The sequence below is a fragment of the Lutjanus erythropterus genome, chromosome 12 (assembly GCF_056507025.1).
Source record: "Lutjanus erythropterus isolate fLutEry1 chromosome 12, fLutEry1.hap2, whole genome shotgun sequence".
NCBI lineage: Eukaryota > Metazoa > Chordata > Actinopteri > Lutjaniformes > Lutjanidae > Lutjanus > Lutjanus erythropterus.
Window position 1 is genome coordinate 10,544,801 of NC_139328.1, and position 6,000 is coordinate 10,550,800.

The 6,000-nt window shown below is 38.2% G+C and overlaps 1 protein-coding gene across 1 annotated transcript in view; it reads right to left on the minus strand.

The window, feature by feature from the left end:
* Positions 1–818, minus strand: part of eif2b3 (eukaryotic translation initiation factor 2B, subunit 3 gamma) — a 42,743-nt gene extending 41,925 nt beyond the window's left edge. Inside the window, exon 1 of the mRNA XM_084732781.1 lies at positions 507–818. The gene's annotated coding sequence lies outside the window, so the exon portion shown is untranslated. The remainder of the gene's footprint in view (positions 1–506) is intronic.
* Positions 819–6,000: the final 5,182 nt, after the last annotated feature.

Consider the following 6,000-nt stretch of genomic DNA (forward strand, 5'->3'; position numbering starts at 1 on the left):
GTTCCCCATAACATTGTTTTATTTCATTGTATCTGTAATACAAACAAATTACACTGTAAATAAATAGCTGACTGTATCATAAAGTGTTACCCCATTATTATGCCTGTGAGTGTATTTTGGGGAACAAACAAGTGAGCCATTTTTCAACACAGCATATGGTCATAACAACACATTTCAATAGTACTGTTACTAACAATTAAGTGACACTAATGCACAGATTGTTGAATTATCTGTACAGCACTGAACAGGTGAGACTCACATCGCGTTGTGCAAACATGGTCGTTTTTGCATATAACCTATAAATAATAAGGAAAACAATATTTCTTTCTATGATATGTCTACATTACACAAGCCATCCACACAGCACTGTCACTTATCTGATACAACTAGCGGTAACACCGGCATATGGTCAAGACAAATTGCCATCTGAGTCCACATGTCACTAACAAGAAGATAAAAATGTCATCCTCACTCGTTCAATGTTTGAAAAAAGAGTGTAAATGTACCTGTCAGTGATCCCTGTTGATCCGCTGCCACTTGAAATGACAGCGCCGTGGACGCATGTACTGTAAGTTGGTTGCTGTCACTGTTGTTAGCAGTTTGCTAACGATTAGCGCGGAGCAGCAAACGTTACTGTGGCTTCAAAGACAGCTCACAAGTAACTGGACACGTCCTCTGAAAAACAAACAACCCCTCAGATAAGCGGCAGAGGCAGAACTTAAATTACTCGTTGAATTCTTTAACAGAGTTTACGTAAAAGAAGCTAACGGCTAGCATTGTATGATGACACCTGTGTGCCTTCTGTGAAATACGTCCGGGTAGGGAAGTACTTCCTCCGTGCAGTGGTTCCTACCGCAGTTTACAATGCGACGGGATCCAAGTTTATTCTAGGCAATATTAAGATTTGTAGACACATAGAACACAGAAACGGATTATTAAAAACAGCAGCCATTTAAAAAATAAAATAAAATAACTACATCACTGTCTCCTGTTTACATTTTCATTGGGAATCAAAATCTTTTTGTAAATATTCCCTCTTGCCAGAATTATCTTAAAACACCTCCCAGTGTTTAAATAGTCACTGGTGTGAGATAATAGTAACTTTTTTTTATATGTGAGGAAAAAAAGGATAAATTAAATTAATTAAAGAAAGAAAGAAAGAAAGAAAGAAAGAAAGAAAGAAAAATCACCATGCTGACTTTAGTCATCATTATTGCTGACAAGCTCAATAGTGTTACAAAGGTCTTATTTTGATTCAAGAACCTTATTAAGGCAAAAAAAAAAAAATCAAAGGAATCTCTCATAAATTTAACCTTGATGACCATGATGATTATGGTGATGATGATGATGATGATTATGATTTATTATGATATTATCATTAGATGTTTCAAACAACAGACACATGCAAGGAATACCAAAAACATAATAAAAACACATAAAATAAGCCATCTCTAATTCTAAAAATGCTAAAAACCTAAGCTCACATCAAATTAGGGCAACATCAACAACAACATGATAATATCAACAATACTGCTACTACTGATAATAATATCAGTATACTGTATTTAGTTTTTTAATAATATTCTTTGTGAATGTAGAGGAAAACAGTTCTCTTGATGAAAGACAAAAAGAGAAAAAGACAGTTGAGGTGTGTTTAAATATTTTCAAAGTAAAGCAAGTAAATGTAAATTTACAAGCCCAAATAAATCACTTATGTGTCAAAAATATTATTTGTAAGCATCTCTCCAGTATCATAATGTTTCATTTATGATGGCATGTTGTGACACATTTTACCTTTAAAATGTAGATTTTACTGAAAAACATCATCACCGTCATTATACACTGGTTCTTATATTCAACATCATGAGCCTTTAACAGTTTGATGGCCTTAGAAATAAAGTAATCCCTTACCCAACAAAGTAACCATAACAATAGAAAATGTGATGACTGACTCAGCTCATGAGTTGTTTGTTGACGATGTTAAAATTTTACCATATATTTTTATATGTCACATTTTTGGATATTTTTTCAGTCGCCACCTGCACCCAAATGACTACTGAAAAAAATAAAGAGCTTGAAATACACATGCATTTTTTTTTCCTTTCGACCGCAGAAGAACTAATTATTCGGGTTCACACACACAAAGTGGTGTGAGCCGATTAGCAGCCAGAAGCCACCCAGCTACTCCTCCAGACTTCAAGCTTGAAAACTCCCAATTCACAGAGCTGAGACGTAACAGCAAATTGAGCTCGGGGAATGTGGCTTTGGTTTTGTTTGCTCTGGCCAGGAGATGAGCTTGACTGCTCGTTGCTGCTTGCTCGAACCCAGAAGAGCGAGAGAAAGCAGGGAAGAAGAAGAGAGAGAAAAGAGGGAAAGAGACAACCAAGCTTGTCTGTCTGTTGTTGCCTGAATGCCAGAATGATGAGATAAAATAATAATGGAAGAAGGAATAAGCCTGGTGGGCTGAAATGTTGGAGGAGGAAGAGAGAGGAAGTGAAAATAGGCTGGAGAGACAGGTTCCTGGAAAAGGGGTCCTTAAGTAATGAGGAGAAAAGAGCAGAGGTGAGAACAAAGAGTGAAGAAGAGGGAAACAGCTGGAAGAGAGGAGTGAAAGAAGGAGAAAGAAACATACATGGAGACACAGAAAGACAAAGAGAGACTAGGCTCTTAATATTTCAGTTATACATTGAAGAGACACATGAACAAGTTGACGTCTTTTCAGAGTGAAACATTCAGGCAACCTAAAGGCGAAATTTGTGAAATGTCTGCATGCAAAAATGAGCACTGCAGTCCAAATAGCAAGTTGGAGCCACAGATAGTATATTCAATAAGTGGAAATCCTATTTAATATACTTTACGATCTATGGTTGAAGCAAGTTTTCCCCCTGCCTCCTCCTTCTCTCCAGACTTGAAGCTCAGGCAGGCTGCGGGAAAACAAGGCGAGCGTGACACTGTAAATTGACAACAACAAACAACAACAAGTCCTATACTGTAAGTACAGGTTTTTATGTGGTTCAATGTAAAGCTAAGCCTGTTATCCTGAAAACACTCCTCTGCTCTGAAAATACACACTTTGGAGTTTGAATTCAGTGACTGCCTGCCTTCTGCCTGCCAGACTCCATTAACATACTGCTCATTTTAACCATTATAAACATCTACTCCTTCTCAGAGAATGTAAATGATTTCGTATGACTCACGAACAAACGCTCACTCTCTGGGCAAACATCCGGCATTAATTTGATCCACAATTACCGTGAAACAGGCAAACAATAATACCGGAATAAAAATTTCAAAAGAGGAAACCACGGCTATAACGAGGGGATATTTCAACTTAGCATGTTTCCTTAAGCACTGATGACATACCATTGTCATTTTCTGATTTATTACACTAAATATAATACAGATTTCTCCTTTAAAGCTTAATATGTCTGAGAAGGACTGCAGTAAAGTCAGCCCCATGGTTATAGACACTCTTCCGTTCTGTTTTTTCTTTCCTTTCTTGATCTGCAGATCATAGGCTGTTTATACAACAATATGAACAGGAGGAAAAACAAATGTATTATACAAAATAAAAAAACTACAATGGTTGTATTAGAACCAGCCAAAACAATGTCAGCAACAATCTCATCAGTAATTCTAGCTCAGTGCTGAAAGTTTGGGACTGATGTTATTGGTTAAAGTACAGTTATTATCTCTGACAGAGGTAAGCCTGGGGGAGATCATGCAAAAGATCGTGTGTGCATTTGTGCGTGACCACTGGGACTGGAGCTACTCGACCCATCAATCTATGTTATATATAAAATTTCTCCTGACTGTATGCTCAAGGACGTCTCGTGTTTGTACCGACCGCTGACTCCTCGCTCCTCTCGATCATTTGCAGTAGGAGCTCTAAGTGATCAACAACTGCTAGGCTAAAAACAAGGCTAACCCTGTCTGTTGCAGGCCACATTTTGGACTTTGTTGTGGCTAAAAAACTAACATTCGTTGAGAAGTTTTGTTTCATCCTAAACTGGAGTCATCCCATGCTCGATATGTCATGATCCTGTAAAGTTAGGCTTGATACGAGTTGATTAAACCTCCATAATATTAGCTTTGCGCCATCTCTGATATGCATCCATGTGGTCGCCAATGTCCGCTAGTAAACAAGATCAGGGATGCAGACTTCGTGACACATTCGACTGTAACTTGCGAACCAATTTTCATGAAACATGGTTCGTTATAAACCTGACAAATTGGACAATTTTTGCTAACCCACTGAATAACCACAACTTCCACTGGGGCATGCAGGCTCCAACCAGCATCAAGTGTAAATTATTTAAAATGTCAGCTTTTGTGAATTTCTCCAATACATCAGTTCAGTATTGGATTTCCATAAGTGTTGGGGGAGGCCAAGAGTTTTATTCCCATGTATTTGTCAAACTCATAAAACGTTGCCTGGTAAATGTCTTTCAAAACCCACATGTCCAGTTTGACACTCTGTGACATTGTTTGGGTAATTTTAATTTATGCCTTGAGCTATTTTATTCATTTGTGACTTGTAGTGTCAGGACTGCGAAGCTTTTTATTACATGCAACAGCAAATTTGAATAAAAAAAGATTAAACTCACTAACTTCTCTAAGACCTAAATCTCACAATCGAATGTAACATTGGGATGCGGCTGACCATATGAGGAGATACTGAAGAAAAGTCTCCTAAAGCAGTTACTGCAATGTGAGACAAATTTGTGGAAAATGTTCACTCATAACCGAATAAAACAAACCCCAGATGAAACCATGTATTTGACAAATATTCATATTTATAAATGAACTCACAGTAAATGTCTATGTGACAGACTAAACTTTCCAATGTGCTCGAGCTACAAAAGTTCCTTTATGTTTGTCTGTTTCTCCTCTTCACCCGCCCAGTTTACAAGGTGTTGTCAGTGTGCAGGTGGCATCCCTCTCTCTTCATAAAAAAGGGGATCTGGCAGAAAAGGCGAAACTGCAATAAAAGTCAACCCAAACCACTGACACTCACAGAGATTACTGCCTGGCTGGTTTACCACAGAGCGCTGATGTGTGCAAGACATTCCACATTCAGCTACGCTGCAGAACTGGGCTGCAGTTTACCGGTGTCGCTGCAATCTCACATGACAAGATGCAAACGTGTCTGTGAAAGATACAAAAGGCTGCATGACTAGATGACTGGATTTTTTTTTTTTTTTTTGTCTCTTCACACGAGAGAAGAGTCCATGGCAGGACATGCTGCTATACACGCATAGAGCTATATCTGTGAATGTAATGTTTTTAAAATAGCTCTAACTCAAGTGGATGGTGGAGTCCACACCACCTCTATAAAGCTGCAGCCTGGAACACATCCACTTGACTCAGAATGATTTTTAAAATTATATATTTATAGTTAACATTATAGTTATAATACTTGGTGTGAAAAGTGTAAAAGTGCAACATAGACCCATATAGGGTTCTTTGGTTTGTCCCCACTGGAGAACCCTTTTGACTTCCTGATAGAACCCTTTTTACAGGCTTCATTTAGAACCCTTTCATAGACTTCTACCAAGAACCATCTGTGAAAGGTTCCACCCAGATCCCCCTGTAAGAGGTTCTATGGAGAACCTTTCTACATTGTAATGGTATCACCCAAAACCCGTCTGAGGGACCATCCAGAATCTTTCCACCTTCTAAGGGTGATAACAAGAACCCACACTGTGTTTTAGAACCCTTTTCCCCCCTGAAAGGCTTCATGTGAAATTTCATGTGGAAATATCAAAAGTTAAAAATGACTGTGGTGGAAAATCTGAAAATGAAAACAGGCACAAAGACCAAGATTGTCTTTGTGGTGTTTTAATAGAGCTTTGCAAAGGATCAGTACACAGTCACACAGAGTGTAAAAGGAACTGACAAAGAATCACAAGTGTGCCTCTGTCTTATGGAATAAGGAAAACAAAGAAGGTTTGAGACAGGATGATTATGAAGTGCTTATCTAAAGGGTCAGGATGTGCT